At 41.4% G+C, this 18,956-nt stretch overlaps 1 long non-coding RNA gene across 2 annotated transcripts in view; it reads right to left on the reverse strand.

The window, feature by feature from the left end:
• LOC128100764 (uncharacterized) overlaps nucleotides 1-14,272 on the reverse strand; it is a 199,930-nt gene extending 185,658 nt beyond the window's left edge. For both annotated transcript variants that reach the window (XR_008214925.1, XR_008214927.1), the window contains exon 1: nucleotides 13,980-14,272. This is a non-coding gene — a long non-coding RNA (uncharacterized LOC128100764). The remainder of the gene's footprint in view (nucleotides 1-13,979) is intronic.
• Nucleotides 14,273-18,956: the final 4,684 nt, after the last annotated feature.

Here is an 18,956-nt window from a genome sequence, read left to right on the forward strand (position 1 = left end):
ATAGCTGGATCTTGGGGGAGATTGATTCCCAATTTTCTAAGAAAGTGCCATATTGATTTCCAAAGTGGTTGTACAAGCTTGCATTCCCACCAGCAGTGGAGGAGAGTTCCCCTAACTCCACATCCTCTCCAGCATAAGGTGTCTTCAGTGTTTTTGATCTTAGCCATTCTGACAGGCATAAGGTGGTATCTCAGAGTTGTTTTGATTTGCATTTCCCTGATGATTAGGGATGTTGAGCAATTCCTCAAATGTCTTTCAGCCATTTGAGTTTCCTCTGTTGAGAATTCTCTGTTTAGCTCTGTAGCCCATTTCTTAATTGGACTGTTGGGCATTTTGATGTCTAATTTCTTGAGTTTCTTATATATTCTGGATATCAGTCCTCTGTCAGATGTGGGGTTGGTGAAGATCTTTTCCCATTCTGTAGGCTGTCACTTTGCCTTGTTGACTATATCCTTTGCTCTACAAAAGCTTCTCAGTTTCAAGAGGTCCCATTGATTGATTGTTTCTCTCAGTGTCTGTGCTACTGGTGTTCTATTTAGTAAGTGGTCTCCTATGCCAATGCGTTCAAGACTACTTCCTACTTTCTCTTCTAGCAGGTTCAGAGTAGCTGGATTTATGTTGAGGTCCTTGATCCACTTGGACTTAAGTTTTGTGCACGGTGATAGATATGGATCTATTTGCAGCCTTCTACATGTTGATATCCAGTTATGCCATCACCATTTGTTGAAGATGCTTTCTTTTTTCCATTGTGCACTTTTGGCTTCTTTGTCAAAAATTATATGTTCATAGGTGTGCGGATTCATGTCAGGGTCTTCAATTCGATTCCATTGATCCACATGTTGGGTTTTATGCCAGTACCAAGCTGTTTTTATTACTGTAGCTCTATAGTAGAGCTTGAAGTCAGGGATCGTGATGCCTCCAGAGATTGTGTTATTGTACAGGATTCTTTTGGCTATCCTGGGTTTTTTGTTTTTCCATATGAAGTTGAGTATTATTCTTTCCAGGTCTGTGAAGAATTGTGTTGGTATTTTGATGGGGATTGCATTGAATCTGTAGATTGCTTTTGGTAAGATTGCCATTACAAGATCAACTCAAAAAACTCAGTAGCCCTCCTATATACAATGGACAAAGAAGTGGAGAAGGAAATCAGAGATACATCACCCTTTACTATAGCCACAAATGACATAAAATACCTTGGGGTAACACTAACCAAGAAAGTGAAGGCCTATATGACAAGAACTTTAAGTCCCTGAAAAAAGAAATTGAAGAAGATGTCAGAAAATGGAAAGATCTCCCATGCTCATGGATAGGCAGGACTAACATAGAGTGGTAGTTTCTTAAAGATGAATATTAATGTGAATTCTAATAACCTAGCAATGACTGTGCCCTGCTACGTTTAAGTATATCTTCCCTTTTGAACAGGTATTTTACTAATACATTTTGTATATATGAACTTTTTATCACCATACTTGAGTAACTGGAAAATATCAATTAGTTTAATTATGAAGCTATTTTGTCCACTGACCCAACTGTCTTTATTATAGGCTGTGGTGACTTAAACAATAGAAATTCAGTTTCTTGACTTCTCAGGGTTAGCACATCCACAATAACTTGGCTGTCAGGTACAGAGTGAGGCTCACTTCCTTCTTTGGACATGACCATTTTTGAGCGTTTTTTGTATAATAACAGAGAGAGGATAAAAACTCTCATGACTACTTTTTCATAAATTTTAATTTATAAAATAACGTTTCTGTATGGGATTTTCATACATATTTCATTTTATTACCCTCATCCCCTGCTCTTCTTTATCTCCCTAGTGCCCCTTCCCTGCTATCCCATTTACCCCCAGCATTTCCTTCCTCCTACTTTGCTTCCTTGTGTTCCCATTGTTAAGTTTTGTTTGTGTGCTTGTTTGGTTGATTGGGTTTTTTGGGGTGTGATGTTCAGAGAGCCAAGGAATGAATGCCACAAAGTCACACCATGCAACAGAACTCACACGAGAGATTTATTGGGGTGGGGCAGTGTCATACAAAAAAAAAAAAAAAGGCTGTCTCCAGGATAGAATGGAAAGAAATGGAGGCCATGAAGGCACAGGCTTTATAAAGGATATTGCATATGCATATAAGGACAATATGTGACCTGTGTTGATGGTGAAAATATGTTGCATTTGGTGGCTGGTGATAATGTAACTGCTGGCACTGAGTACCTGTGGGTGGTTCTTGGTTTTCCAACATTCCTCCCTCTTATTTATTATGAAAGGTAAGGAAATATGAAGGGTTGATTTATGAGGCAGAAATGGAGGCACCATGCTCTTTAGGCTGCTTCCTGTTGTCTGGGGGAGTGGACATATTCTGGGCGCTTTTGATCCTCACCAACAGAGCATTGTCAATAGTTATGAGTATCTGTCTCTATGGCTAGGGCTTGGTAATCTTATGACAATAACTGATTAATTGTTTAGTTAGAGATTTTTGTCTTCAGAGATAAGAAATTGATAAAGCAGTGCACAATTAGTAGAATCAGGGAAACAAGAAGGAGAGGGGTCAGGAAGAGTAGTCTCCAATTCCACATGGGAACCTCAAAGGCATAGGGGCTGGAGGCATGGAGTTGTTCCCTATGTTTTTGGAGGTCTGTTTGAAGTTGTTGCATTTTGTTTTTTTACTATACCTGATTATTTGACATAGAAGCATCATTCCTCTTGGAGGAAGAGGCAAAGCTGTAAGAAGATCTAATCCCCATTGGTTTTGAAGTACTACTGCTACCAAGGAGTAAATTTGCCCTCAAATGGTGAATATGGTTTGGACCATCTGTTGGGGGTCCTGGATGAACTGGGAAGAAAACTGGTGATACAAGGTTAGAGAGGTGATAACTACTGTCTCAGTGGTGACATCTGCAATTATTCCTGCATCAGCCAGAGGGAGCAGGATTTGAACCACCCTTTTATTATCTCAGGCAGCTCTTGGGTCTACAACCAGAATGGGCGGGGACTCTTCTCCATGTATCACACCTAACTTGAAGAAGAGAAATACTAGCTTGCAAATTCTTGACCAACAGGCAGGTAAGTGATGGTGGACTTTGAGGACTGCAAAAAATTGAAGCATTGTGGGCACTGGGGCTGAGGTGGGATGTTGAGGGTTAGGGTCTTATTGCAGTCTATGAAATTTAATGCCCCCTCAAAATGTGTCCCAGATGCTTTAAAGCAGTTTGCCATGCCAAAGAGGGTGATAAGAAAAAGGTAGGGAGTTATAGAAATACCAGACTCTGGGCAGTTGATGAATGGCAAAGTAAGGTTATTTGATGAGGTTATGGGAGAGGCTATAAAGGGCAGTTGTGAGCTAGTCTCAGGAGGAACACATAGCCAGCAATCCTCAAAGTGACCAGGTTTGGTGATATTAAGGAGTTGGTAGGCCAAGGTCAGAGTTTGAAATAAGAGGAAACAACAGGTTTGTATTATTTAGGAGAGGGGATGTTAAAGAGGTTATGACCTTGGAGGAGTGCTGAATTACCTCTTGCTCTCATATCTCCACGGTTTGAGTAATTGGGATGTATTTTATCTGGAATTTAATCGTGTTCACTGGGTGCCAGGGGTTGAAGAAATGGTAGAACTTATATTCCTACCTGGGATCCCATGGGTCCCTGATATAAAGGTTAAGGGCTACATTTCATCCATAAAAGATGGACTCAAGTGAGGATGTGCAAATGGCACACGGTATTGGCAAGACCAATATGGAGAGCCTCCTTATATATCTGGTCATTCTTTACAATAGCCTTTTGTCTGGTCATAGATGAAGCAGGTGAAAAGGTCATGAATTGTAGGAGAAGGAGTGGATATGGAGGAGATGGAGATTTCAATTGGCTCCTGACAGCCTTCTATGGAACAATTTCCCAACCTTTTTTGGAAGCACTGTTTGCTAAAAGTTGTAGTTTCTTGAGCCTTGAATTTCCATATGTAAGACTTGTTCTGGACAGAAGCTGAAAGGCGAAAGGAGGTGAAGCCTCTCTTGTGGAACCTGGACAAGGAGGTTGATATCAATGTCCTCTGAAACTTAAGGGAGCAGGGTCCTAATGGGGTTAATATGTAGGAAGGGAAGTTATCTTGAGGTAGAAAGTAAAGAGCTTGAGGTGGGATAGGTGAATTCAATGAGAGAGACCTTCAAGCTTAGGGGTTGTGGGGGTTAGATGAATTACCTTGAGGGGGTGCTGCCATTTAGGCAAAAGGGATGAGGGATGTTTGTCCAGAGGGGAGAGAAGAACCAGATCCCCAATGTGGATTGGGGATGGACAGGAGTTGGCACATGGCTGGGGTAGGGAGTGTGGTGATATACTGTGTACCCTAATAGACTTGCCTGAGGATCCGAGGACAGAGGAGCCACTGGATTAAGTCAGGCAGTGGTGGCACACACCCTTAATCCTACCACTCAGCAGGCAGAGATCCAGAAAGTCTGGATTTATGTGAGTTCAAGGCCACATTGAAAAAAGAGCCAGGCAGTGGTGGCACACACACATCTTTATCCCAGTACTGGGAAGCATACACGCATTTAATCCCATGAAATGATGGCTGGACAGAGAAAGGTATATAAGGCATGAGGAAACAGGCACTCACTCTCTTTAGACTGAGGATTTCATAGAGATAAGAACTAGCTGCTGGGTGGTGGTGGTGCACGCCTTTAATTCCAGCACTTGGGAGGCAGAGGCAGGCCTGGTCTACAGAGCGAAATCTAGGAAAGGTGCAAAGCTACACAGAGAAACCCTGTCTCAAAAAACCAAAAACAAACAAACAAATAACAACAAAAAAACCCCAAAGAAACAAAAAAAAACCCAGTGGCTGGCTGTTTTGCTTCTCTGATCTTTCAGTTTTCACCCTGATATCTGGCTCTGGTTTTTTTTTTTTTTTTAAAGACCATCTAAGATTCAAACAACAACAAAGGAGTGGTCAGTAAAGTCCATAGGAGAGAGTGGAGATAACAGAGTAAGGGGGTAAGGGGGTGAGTAGGAGATCAGGGAGAGAGGGATTGGGTGAAAGACTGGGGTCAGAACCAGTCATCTGTATATGAGCTCAAATGGTGAGAAGGAAAGAGGTTGCTTGGGGAGAGCCCGTAGCCTGTAAAGGGTCAGCGACAGGACCTTTAACCAATGGAGCTCAGTTGAACTCAAGTTCTTCTCAGAGTTTGACAAGTTTTTTATTTTTATTTTTATTTTTATTTTTTGAGTGATTAGTTCATTCTATCTTTCCTGACGACTGTGGATGGCATGGAATATGAAAGTTCCATGAGATGTTGAGGGCTTTGGATAGGCTCTGGGACATCTGGAAGGTAAATTCAGGGCCATTGTTTGACTGGAGGGAGGCAGAGATTCCAAAGTGGGTAATGATCTCTGGGAGGAAAAGGAGGTTGGAGACTGAGTCCTTTTGTTGGCAATCGGTAATGTCTCCACCCACTCTGAGAAGTTGTCCACCAAGACCATGAGGTGCCTGACACATTTGATTGTGGGCATGTGGGTAAAGTCAAGTTGCCAGTTGGTTCTGGAGATAGAGCCTCTGGCCTGGTGAGTAGGAAAATGGAGGGCTACAGTATCTTGAGTTTCGGTCTGACATTTGACAGATTTTACAAGAGGCAGTAATATCCCTTAAGAAACAAATCCCCAGAGGTGGGCTGTAGATGGACCTTAAAGAGAGACAAGGCTATTGGAACTTCTGAAAGGGCTTGGTAATGGGAGTGAGAAGGGGTTCATGTGAGGGGCTGGGGGCTACCTCATACAGAGGGCAGACCAGGAGGGTAAAGGAGGGGATCCAGGGATATAACTATTCCTAGGAATGATAAAAATCTCCTCTTTCATAAAGGGACCATGAGGGACTGGATTAAGTGTTTTCTATCCAAGGTAATGGCTTTGTGGGTTGGGGAAATGATTAGTCCCAAGTAGATGACCTGAGGGATACAGTTGAATCTTAGACAGTGAGACTCTGTAGCTCCATCTAGATAAGTAATTTAGAAAAGCAGAGGTATCAGTTTGGCTAATTTGTAGGGATGGACTGCAGAGGAGAAGGTCATCTACATATTATATAAGTTGAGATTTGGGGAGAGACAAAGAGAGTAGATTAGAGTGCAGGACCCAGCCAAATAGGTGTAGTTGGGTAGAGAGGTGGGAGTCAGGGTCAGTCCAGGTGACAGCAAAGGTATTTTGTGACTGAGTATTTAGGGAGATAAAGATGAAGGTATCCTTGATGTCCAGGGCTGAGAAATGGGAGGTCCCTGATGGGATAGTAGAAATGAGAGTGTAAAGGTTAGCTATGACAGGGTGGAAGGGAACCACTGAAGAATTGAAGAGATGGAGATTTTGAACCAGGAAGTAGGCCTCAATGGGCTTTTTACTACAAATACAGGGATGTTAAAGGGGGAAGATATGGGGCAAAATGGGTTTTTCTTATGAGGTCAGAGATGATCGGGGAGGCTCTGGAGTGAGAGTAAGTACTGAGCTTGGGTGATGTACTGGGTAGGTCTAATAATTGGATGACAACAGAGGAATGGCGTTTAGCAATCGAGAAGTTTTGGGTATCCCAGATTTGGAGGTCCACCTGGGAGGCTGGCAAAGGAAATGATGTGTTGAATCTGATAGGTTTTATGGCTAGGAAAAAGAGGAGGCAAATGGAGGGAGAAAAAGAAATAGAGGCTCCTACTTTGGCCAGAAGATCCCTTCCCAATTAGGGACAGGACAGGTTACTACCACTAGGAAGGAATGAGTACAAGGAACACTCCTGAAAATGCAATTGAGTGGTTTGGTCTGGTGAGGTTGGAAAGTCTGTACCCCTACCCTGACAATTGGGAAATGAAAAGGTGAGATGGTCTCCAAGCTCCATCAGGGCCAAGTAAGTAGCCCTGGTGTCCAGGAGAAAGGAGATGCGTCATTCTGATACTGTAATGACTACCCCAGATTCCCTGTCAGAGATGACAGTGGTTGGGCCAAGCGAGTCCAGGCCCCTTCAGTCATCCATAGACAGGCCTGCGAAGTTTTCTGGAGGGTATTCTGGGTCTGATGCCCCCATGCTGTGAGGGACATGGGGGCAGTCAACAGCCAAGTGTTCCTCTTGATGTCACTTTGGACGTGGCCAGGGTGGCCTGCAGGGGTTCACACTGTCCTGGCCTTAGTAACTCTCCTTTTCACATTTGAAGCAGGTACCTGGCTTCCTTACTTATCATTAGGCCTTCAATCGAATGGCCTAATCACTTCTCATAACACATAATCCTATTTAGATCAGAAAAAAATGTTTAGCATATTTTTAAAATAGAATCTCATGTAGATCAAGCTATACTTGAACTCTTAATCTTCCTGCAGCCACCACAAAGAGGGAGATCATAGACTAGGACTGAATGCAGGTCCTTGTGCATGCTAGGTGAACACTCTACCAACTGTGCTGCAACTGGACCCTAATAATTTAGGTTCATCAAAAATTGCATAGATCAGCCAGGCGACAGTGGCACACGCCATTAATCCCAGCACTCAGGAGGCAGAGCCAGGCAGATCTCTGTGAGTTCGAGGCCAGCCTGGTCTACAGAGCAAGATCCAGGACAGGCACCAAAGCTACACAGAGAAACTTTGTCTCAAAAAACCAAAAAACAAAACAAAAAATTGCATAGATCTACAAGTTTTGGGGTAGTGTTTAAAGTGATTATAACCATACTAAAGGCTATTAAAGTATTCCCCCTTTTGAAACTTCATATCTATATAATGTCAGACTTTCTTCAAATAGCTAATCCAAAATAGTAAATTATAAATAGGAGTGTTTGTGCATACATACTATTTTATTATTTCTTTTTATTTATTCTTTGTGTTTTTCACATCATGTTTCTCCATCCTATTCATTTTCCTGTCCCTTTGTATCCACCCTCTGCCCTTGCAACCTCCCCCTAAAAGGAAATAAAAGGAAATAAAATTTAAGATATAAAAAGAGAAAAGAAAAAAGAAAAGGAAAAAAATCAAGCTTGTCATGGAAGCTGTAGTGTGACACAGTTAGTCATGTTGTAAACCCTTTCATCTATATATCTTTACTTGCAACTTTTCATTGCAAAGAGTCATTGGTCTGGTTTGAGGCCTCTGGTTTCTGCTACACTACTGATGCTGGGCTCTCACTGGAACTCCTTTTGGTTATTCTGCTGTTGCTCTTTGTTGTGGAAATCCTGCATCTTTGGGTCTGCAGGACCAGTTTCTTCATGTGATCCAACAGATCACAGATAGGGTGGATGTTGGGGTAAGCCAACTCATAACCCTGTTCTGGGCCTGGGTTGCTACAGGCTTGGTTAGCCTGCCCACTGTCCCTAGTCCTCACCACCAGGGTGAGCTCTCTTCATTGCTCTGGTGAGTTCACCCCTTGCAGTGATGAGCAAGGGGCAGGGACAGTGTTCCTGCTTTCATGTCCTCAGAGTTAGATCTCCCACACCTCCAACATCAGGGCCAGCTCTACTGTGTTGCCCAGATATGGCATAGGGGCCACTCTCTGGAGTGCTGCAGCTGATGAGGGGCAGTGCCAGCTCTCCCACCCTTATGACCTCAGGGCCATCTCTCCTACCTGCCACAGATGGTGGCAGGAGGGCATCTCTCCCCCACCCATGCTGCCACATGACAGATGAGTAATAGGAACAACTCTTCCATACTCACAACTTTGGGGCTGGCTCACCCACACCTTTGCCAATGTGCTGCTCATGCGAGGCGCAGGGCCTGCTCTCCCAAGTGTTGCAGCTGGTGGGGGACAGGGGCAGCTCTCCTGCCCTTAGAATCTCAGGATCAGCTTTCCCCCCACCAAAGCTGCATGTGATAGATAAGTAATGGGGACATCTTAGAGCAGACCCTCAGGGTCATAAGGATGGGTGAGCTGCCCCTGCCACCAGCTGCAACACTTGATAGAGCAGGCCCTGCACTTCACATGGGCAACACAATAGAGCCAACCCCATTGGTAGAGGTGTGGGTGAGCCTACATACATGTATGCTGTGAGCATACATACTATTTTAATGAATAAAAGAAATAATTAAAGAAAAAAAGATCATGAATTTTTCAGGGAATTGGGGCACAGGGGAAGTGTTGAGAAAGGAGATGGAAGGAAAAATTATGTGTACAGTATTGGTTTATGAAATTCTCAAAAAATGAAAAATTAAAATGAAATAGTAACGAGCGAAATCAATGACACGGAGACAGGAAATCCATAGGAAAAAACAAATCAATAAGTAGACCCAGAAGCTGATTCTTGGAAAAGTTTGATAAAATTGAGATATGCTAGCCATGCTACCCAAAAGAAAAATAGAAAAAACTCATCTCATTGTTAATGCCTAAAATAAAAGAGCAGCACACATTCTGGACTGTAGCTAGAGTTTGCCTGCCTGGCCCACAGTCAGTACAAATCTCTGACACCCGCCAGTCCCACAGCCACTCAGACCCGACCAAGTAAACAGAGACTTATATTGCTTACAAACTGTATGGCCATGGCAGGCTTCTTGCTAACTGTTCTTACAGCTTAAATTAATCCATTTCCATTAATCTATACCTTGCCACATGGCTCGTGGCTTACCGGCATCTTCACATGCTGTTTGTCATCATGGCGGCTGGCAGTGTCTCTCTGACTCAGCCTTCCACTTCCCAGCTTTATTCTCTTCCTTGTCCCGCCTACACTTCCTGCCTAGCCAATGGCCAATCAGTGTTTTATTTATTGACTAATTAGCAACACATTTGCCATACAGAACATCTCACAGCACTGGACCACTGGACAAGACAGCATAACAACTCAGAATTGAAGTCCACTTAATATTTTAAAATTCTTTTCTATCTGTCTGACCAGTTTTTAAATATCCAGATGCTCACTGATCCTTTGCTGTGTCTTTTCAGTTAAACCTGCACATTTTATATTCTAAATTCTATGGTCAAAGAGACCAATTTATTTGAATGAAATATTAAAGTTTCAGGCTATTTTATTTTTCTCTTGCCGAGACATCTGGCACTCCTCACTGGAGGGTCCCTTTTTCCCCACAATGATCCTGTTTTTTTTTTTTTTTTTGGTTTTTCGAGACAGGGTTTCTCTGTGTAGCTTTGCTCCTTTCCTGGGACTCACTTGGTAGCCCAGGCTGGCCTCAAACTCACCAATGATCCTGTTTTAATCTAAGGGTTGACATCATATTGGCTTATACTCTAACCAATTTCGGTCTTCTCCTTCACTTCTAGGTCACAATTTAAGTTTTTTATTATTATTATTATTTTTTGTATCATCTCACTTCCAGAGTGACTTAGCTTCTTCTTCTTCTTCTTCTTCTTCTTCTTCTTCTTCTTCTTCTTCTTCTTCTTCTTCTTCTTCTTCTTCTTCTTCTTCTTCTTCTTCTTCTTCATGGATCTACCCATATATACTGGCTGGTTTTGTGTGTCAATTTGACACAAGCTAGAGTCATCAGAGAGAAAGGAGCCTAAGTTGAGGAAATGCCTCTATGAGATCTAGCTGCAAGGCTGTCTTAGTTACATTTTTTTTTTTAAATTGCTGTGAAGAGACACTATGACCATGGTAACTCTTACAAAGAAAACATTTAATTGAGATAATGGCTTACAGTTTCAGAGTGCTAAGGCAGATGTGGTGCTAGCTACATTGTGACCAGAAGGCAGCAGGAGGTTGACTGTCATACTGAGTGAAACTTAAGAAAAGAGACCTCAAAGCCTGCCTCCACAGTGACACACTTCCTCCAACAAGGCCACACCTCCTAATAGTGCCACTCCCTGTGGGGGCCATTTTCTTTCAAATCACCACAAAGGCATTTTTTCAATTAGTGATCAATGGGGGAGGGCCCAGCCCATTGCAGGTGATGCCATCCCTGGGCTGGTGGTCCTTGGTTCTATAAGAAAGTAGGCTGAACAAGCCATGGAAAGCCATCCAGTAAACAACACCCCTCCATGGCCTCTGCATCAGCTCTTGCTTCCAGTATCCTGCCCTGTTTAAATTTCTGTTCTGACTTCCTCCAGTGTTGGACTATGATTTGGAAGTATAAGCCAAATAAATCCTTCCTCCCCAAGTAGCTTTTTGGTCATGGTGTTTCCTTGTAGCAATAGAAACCCTAATTAAGACACCATATTTCATGGATGTGAAGCAACAGCTTTTGGAGAGAATATCTTGGCCTTACATATGCTCTGGATTGTACTTTTTATATTTTTTTCCTGTATTCCTCTCAATAGAGAACTTTTTTATTTTCATAGGTTAATTTACACTTTCAAGTTTTTTATTGGGTCTTTATTTTTCTGTTCTTCCCAATAGAGTGTAAAATCCAGAAACACGGAACATTTAGACTTGTACTTTATATACTTTTTAAGCCCCAAATAATTTCTCATTGTATACTCTTGATAAGCATGTAACAAATGAATGAACCCTCCATAAATTGATGGAGTTAATTGGTAAAACTGTTGTTCAATTTGAGTTGTTATTGCTTCCTGTTACTCAAAGCATTGACTTTCAGTTTGCACAGAGAACCTTCTGTAACAAGATCTAATCTAGTCAATAAGCTTTTCCTTCTAGTGAAACATTTGTAGCCCAGAGATGAAAGATGCTTGCTATAGTCACCTGGGTAGTTCTTCAGAGAACTTGAACCACAAGTGTCTAATTTCAAGAGCTCATATCATTCCTAACTGGAGTAACATTTTTTCAAATAAGGAAAATAAACAATGACCACTGATTTGTTATTTATTTAAAGGTGGGAGAGACTGTCAGTCTAAGTTGCGAGTCAAATAAAATAAATTGTAAGATGCTGCCAAAATGATTTTTAAATTATATTGTTTTGATCAGTGAAAAAAATATTCTTGTTTATAAACTCTCGTCAGAAAATTTGAGCCAGGCAGGAGTCTAATGCATGCCATTCAAGCTGAGTACTATGTCTCCAATTTGTGAAATAGCATTTCAGCAAATAATATGTTTTCACTGCTTGACTCTGCTGTAGGGATCTAAATCCACCCTCCTTTCTCTTATAAAAATCTTTGATAAATATGACTCATTTTGTATCTATGTCAGATGAGCAACATGAGACCTTAGCATCATTTGTATGTCTTTGAAATATCTCTCTGCATTTCCCTTATCTTGTCAAATATGACACTCTAAGGATAAATCTTTCTTACCAGCTTTGTACAGTTAAAGTATATAACAAATTGGTTTCCAATCATTTTTTTTAGTGTCTTCAACATTTGCTTTAGAAATCACACATATATGAGGGCACTCATCAAAGAAACCCACATTTTGACATTCATATTAATATCAAAAGAGACCATTTAATGAGCAGTGTTCCTGTGGAGAAGAATAACTCTCAAATGGTAGTATAATTTCCATTGTACCCCGTGTATAATGTTACCTTGAGAGCAGGAGGAGAACTGTCCCTGCAAGGTTAAGAACCTGCTGTATGCATGGATAGGGGCAGATATTCTGGTTGCTGTGATCTTCCCAGGACACTCTCTCTGTTCTACTATGGTATATGGGAAAGCAAAGTCAAAATAAAACAGGTCCTTGTTTTGGGGAGAAATGAGAAAAGCTTGCCTCCTCCCCCATGACTCACCCAGCTGGCTGTGAGGTGCAGGGAGCCTTTTTTTAAGACTGGGAGGAGATTGGAGGAGGCAAGGGAAGAGTGCTGAAAGACTAGCCAGAAATTAAATCTTTTATATAGTGCATAGGATGATGCCTGTGTGGATTAAATGAAACATTGTTTTGTGAGAAAGCATGCAGCTTTTGGAAAACTGATATTCGCAAAGATATGCACCAAAATGATTGTAGAAATCGTGTAAGGGTTGGCTGACAGAACTGCTGAGGATCCATCCTCTGAATTCAGCTTTTCTTGTCTTAGGAAGTATCCAAAGGATTCGCAACTTGATAGACACCCAACAAACAGCAGCTGCTTTTACTGTCATTGATCGTGTGTGTGTGTGTGTGTGTGTGTGTGTGTGTGTGTGTGTGTGTGTGTGTATGTGTGTGTGCATGCACACAATATTCTGTGACAAGTAAGTGAGTTTCCTCTTAAGAATCCCAAACTCAAATATAAACTTCTGCCTATTACTAGTTTAGTTATAGACACCTAAATCATCTCTTCTCTTTCTCCCCCATTGTCTTATTAGGAAAATAAAGGTAACACCTACTCTAACCATCTCCGTACTTCACAAGCTGAGTGAGGAAAGGACCTGGAGAAACTGAGTGTAATTCTGTGTTAAGAACAAGTCCAAAGGTCAATAGCTGCAACTGGCTATCTGAAATTTCATTATCAGACATAGAACTAAGGAGAGCTCACTTAGGTTATAAGATGAACTCTGTTTGAACACTGTGAAACAGCAAAAGCAGGGGATTCAAAGTCTGGAGAAGACCCTGTAGTTTAAACTAGACAGGTAAGTACCTTATTAGATGTGCAATGCAGTTCTGCACTTGTTTCTTCATTCAATCAAACTCTTATTATGAGCTAATATTTGCTGAACTTTTACTATGAGCCACATTCCAAGCAATGTATTCTGTCCATAGTGTTTAATTTAATGCTCACCACACCATTCTCAGGGATGAATTAGATATCGATGTCATCATTTTATAGTGGGAAAATCATATTGTCAGTTATTATTACTCTCATTGTACATGAGGCCAGCTACAGCCCTCAGAAAGCTTTCCTCTAACTGGGTCACAGAGAAATCCAGCTGCCCACCCACCACTGGCCCCACAGGGATCCAGGAGAAGGCTATTTATGTCGCCTGCCCATCCCACAGAGCCTGGCACCCAGCTCCCTGGGGGAGGACTGCTCTTTGGAATTCCTGGCACCCACTCCACTCTCCTCCTCCCCCTCATATACTGCTCATCTCTCCCTGTGATAGCTGCATTGTTTGTCTGTTAGTTCAGGCACTAGCACACATGGCTCAGACTTAGTGCTCTCAAATTAGATATTGAAATCTTGCTATTTTTTGGGGGGGGAGGGAAGAGACTGGAAATGAATTATTGGAGACAAGATCTTACCTGCAGCCCATCTTCTTTGAAAGACTGTGAAAGATTTTTTTTTTCACCTAAGAAGTCACATTTTCTATCCAGTTGGGGTTTGCTGTGTATCTCTGGGACATTTTCTCCCGACTTCTGTAGGCCTTTTGGTGTTAAGGAGCTGGTAACCTAGGTAATGATGGGTGTGGGGAAGAAGGCTTTGGTGGTGCTTAGTTGCCAGTGTGATTGTCAGCCTGGTGGGCTGACTCTGAGGTGGTAGGTGTGTGAGATGGTGGGTGAGGGTACTGTGAGCTTGCTTGCCTGTGTTTGCCGGAGTGCTGGCGCAGGCGTGTGGGTGTGATTGCAATATGAGTGATGCACGCAGGGTAATTGTCAGGCAGCTCAGATTTTTTTCCTCTGTCTTTTTGCTTCTTTTTCCCCCCTCTAATTTATAGTAGGCAAAGAAATCCTCCTCTGCATCAGTGAGGTGATATTTTTGAAAAGTTTCCAAGGGGATGAATTATGTGCTGTTTCAATTTCTCAGTATTATTGATTCTCCTAGGTTTTGTGACTAATATTTCTTAATGAGAGGTCTTGGGATTTTGATGAAGCTAAGGAAGCCAGCTTTGGCTGCTTGTTTCTATGAAAGAGGAATAATCCTAATGCATCATGATGGAAAGATAGTCTTTACAGGTCAATGCTAATTTTTGCTACATCTACATCTTACGGGTACATCTAAAATTTTTGGCAGTACTACTTCCAAATGGGCTTTAGGAAAAAAAATCATCTCTATTAATTTTAATACATAATTTATTTAATATTATTTCCTCTGAGGGGTCAGCTTAATTCTTATCCAAGTTCATCATAAGTTGGATCTGAGATTCAAATAAAACCAATGAGTGTCAGACTTAAAAGTACAGCATTAAAGAATAGAGGACATATCTTAGAGATGAAAGATGTATGGTTAGAATCTTGGCATTAATCTTACCAAGTAAGTATGAGAAAGTATGAATGAGAATGGGGTTCATACTGTAGGATTCATGAAAACTGAGGGGAGTGTCCCCATGGGATCATTTTATCCTCTGCATCCAGCTGCTCTAGAAGCTTCTTCTATGCCTCATCATAGAAATCAGCAACTGCTGTTGTATTTTCGTCTAACATATTTTTTTCTGCCATAGGAAAATAGTGCTTTTCAACTGGACATTTGTCACTGTTGGGAGGTGTAGAGATAAGAAATGCTACCCACTGCTCTACAATGTACAGGACAACTACAGGAACAAATAATTATCTGCTCCAAAATATTTATATTCCTATTGTTGATAAACACTGACACACAGGAAGCTGTAAAATCCACTAATATGTAAAAAGGCTATGCACTACGTGATGATTAATCTTCATTTTCAACTAGGCTGGATTTAGAATCACCATTGAAACACATTCCTGAGATTGTCTGTAGGGATATTTTCAGAAAAGTTTAACTGATGGGGAAATGCCCACCTGGAATGTTAGACAATACTGTCTTATGGGCTAAGGTCTTGGACTGAATAAAAGTGGACAGTGAGTTGACTACCAACATTCATCCTTTCTGCTTCCTGATTGTGCATGCGATATGATGACTTGTTTGACACTCCTGCTGACATGCTGTCCCTGTCATGATGAACTATATCTCAAAATAAACCTTTTCTTCCTTGTTACTCTTGTTAGATGCTTTATCACAGTGAGGAAAAAAGAAACTAATATAGAAAATTGGTGCCAAGGAGTGGGACTGTTGCTGGGAGCAACTGGGCCGTGTGGTTGTTACAGGTTTGGAACTGGTTGCCAGGAGTAATTAGAGAAGCCCTAGAATGATGTAAGCAGAGCTCAGTGGGCCACTCAAGTGCGAGTTTGGAGGACCAGAATGCTGAGAAAAACAGTTTCAGAGGGAAACAAGGACTCTGTCAAGAACTGGGCTACGTAAGAGCCATTCATGTTATTTTCTGACGAAGTAGCTACATGGCTATATCCCTATTCTGAGAATTTGAGTGAGGATAAATGAAAAGGGAATGGGCTAGCTTGTTGGTGGAGGAAGTCTCATGACAGGACAGCACTCACACTGTGATAGTTCATGCTTACTATCCTTCCCACATCAACAGTGACAGAAAGTAACACACAGAGCCTAAAGCTATGAAAATGTGTGTTGTTTGGTAGGAAAAAGAGGAAGTTCAACCTTACAGACAAGACAGGTGCTGAGAAAAAAGCTGCTGTGATTCTTAAGGAGATCAGCATTATCTTATTGCTTCTTGTTTTGTCCCATTTGGTTGTGGACTCTCGGAGGCCTGGTCGTTTCTGAAGAGGAAACAGAGGGGCATGGATCTGGGAGAGAGAAGATGGGGGCAGAGTACAGGGAGGGGAAACAAGGTGGGGATGTAGTGTGTGAGAAAAGAATCTAACACAAACACACACACACACACACACACACACACACACACACACACACACACACACATATATATATATATATATATATATATATATATGATAGAGAGAAGGAAAGATGGAGGGAGGGAGAAGGGGGGGAGAGACAGAGAGAAAGAGAGAGGGAGAGGGAGAGAGCAAGTGTGAGAGAAAACCTCCTTCTTTGAACTTGGACAAAACATACCCACCCATTAAAGGTTCCAGTTTGTAAGAATGCAAATGAATTTTTTTAATTGCAAAGTTGGGTGAGTTTATTCTACTAAGGACTTTTTTCTTGTTCTCCAGAAGATCTCTGATACAGAATAATGTCATCAAATAATATTATAAAATGTTAATCTTTAGAAAAGATTTGATTAAAAGGAGTTGTATTAGGGGACAGTAGATATATTGACTAAAGGTTTTGTGAATGCTGAATTTAATTTTCGTCACCTCTGAGGGCTCAACTTTCTAATTTTGCCTTGTAAATCTCTAAGAGTTTTTTTTAAATTTAAATATGTTTTGATCATATTTTAACTCTCTCCCAAGACCTTCCAGATCCTCTCCCTCACTCACCCACCCAACTTTAAGTTCTTTCTCAAAAACAAACAAAAGAGATGTTGAACTGAAAACTCTGCTGAGAAGGTTCCCTTCTCAATGACAGATGCTGAGGAGAGTGACTTCTTGGATTGAGCTACCAGTGTTCAGAGGGTATGATAGCTATCACAAAAGGGGACTAGGATACCTCTCAAGCTTGGAGTAGAATTTGACAATATTATCTACAGTATAGAGGTTTCTCAGGAATGAAAGATGTGAGAATGGGAAGGCCATAGTGACTTCAGCCAAGATTCAAAAAGGTCACTGAAACCAGACAACTTGTAGCAGTGTTTCCTGCAAGAAGGCCCCGAGAAGCCATTGAATGAAGCAGGGAAGGCCAAGCCTAATTGCAATGGAGACTCCAGTACATTGTAAATGCTAAGGCCATCAGTATCTATTGATGAAAGCTGCAAACGCACAGTAGAACTGGCCCAAGAGACAGAATGTGAGTGCTACAATTGGCAGAGTTGGATTAGCAGGGAAACTTGAGCCTTTGGAGCTCTGATGCCTCTGTACATGGAGCTTCAGGAATTGGTGTTTGCTTTCCTGGATTTTCGTCTTTGAATCAGCCTTTCATGTGTTACCCATACCTCCCTTTTGAACAGAGATGTTTACTCTGTGTCATTGTGTGGTAGAAATAAAAAACTTGATTTTGGTATTACTGAGGTTCACAATTGCCTTGAGTCTCAGAAGAGACTTTTATTAAAGATTAGGTGACTGTGTAGGGGTGGATTGTATGTTTTGCATTCTGAGATAAAAAGGAAATTATGTTTGCATTAAATTATCAAAAGGTATAATTGTGAAGTTTACTGGATTTAAAATAATTATGAAAAACATGTTTTGGTGAGTTAGTGTACGTGTTTCAAGAAATATTTTCTGTAGCAAGAAAGACCTATCCTTAATGTGGAGTGGCACCATTTCATGGTCTGGGATTCTGGAGTCAATAAGGGAAAAGTAAGGTGAACATATGTACTCATCTTTCTCTTCTTCCTGACTGTGGGTGCTATGTGACCAGCTGCTTCATACCTCTGCCACTGTGCCATCCCAAACATTAAGAACTGCACTCCTTGAACTGTGACCCAAAATAAACTCTTTCTCCCTTAAGTTACTTTTGTAGGGAATTGGGTAGCAGAGATGAGTAAAGAAATATAGGCTGTCTTACTTACTTCTCTCCTTCAAGGGATAATCTCATTTACATTTGACAAAATTTTGATCTAGAGACCCATGAGGCAATCCTGAGGCCTCAGCAATTTGCTATCTGCAAAGCCTACTCTGACCCCTAGCTTTAGTGGGCCAATTCCATAAGAATGCTGCAAACAAGTTCAGGGTAGATATAGTCCCTGGTCTTCTGATCTTTTTTCAAGGGCTAGTTGAGAAATTTTGCAGGTTTTTTTCTCTATTTCCATCATTTACTTAATACATTTGCGCTCTCTGTTAGGCACAATGCTGTGCCTTTTATAAGCGTTTCTGGTGGTGGGCTCTTTATTTTTCCTGGTTCATAAAAGAAGAGGAACTTGAATAAATGTCATTTTTCAACTCTCATCTTAGTTAAGGAACATAAGGACACACAGTCTTCAACGTCCTTAAATCTGCAAAGAGGTTGTTTAGACTTTTCCATCTTGATAAGTAGGTAGTTTGTGCTGAAAATCAAACTCAGGGCCTCCTTATAGCTGTGCCACAAGTACAGTGTAGCTCTTCTATTGAAAGTACATTTCTCTTTTGCATGTACCATTTCCTACTCTTCTCTCTATTTATGACCTACCAATTTACATTTTGGAAACTGTAGTATCAGATCCCCAGTATCATCAGTTCAGTACAAATCTGGAAGATTTTGGTGGTAGGGTTAATTCAATGGAATATTTAGAGAAGAACAACAAGAAGAAAAAGAAGATGAGGAGGAGCAAGAGGAGGAGGGGGAAGAAGAAGCAGAAGCAGCAGCAAAAGAAGCAGCAGCAGCAGCAGCAGCAGAAGAAGAAGAAGAAGAAGAAGAAG

This window comes from Peromyscus californicus, unplaced genomic scaffold (genome assembly GCF_007827085.1).
Source record: "Peromyscus californicus insignis strain IS unplaced genomic scaffold, ASM782708v3 Scaffold_7__1_contigs__length_154581171, whole genome shotgun sequence".
Classification (NCBI taxonomy): domain Eukaryota; kingdom Metazoa; phylum Chordata; class Mammalia; order Rodentia; family Cricetidae; genus Peromyscus; species Peromyscus californicus.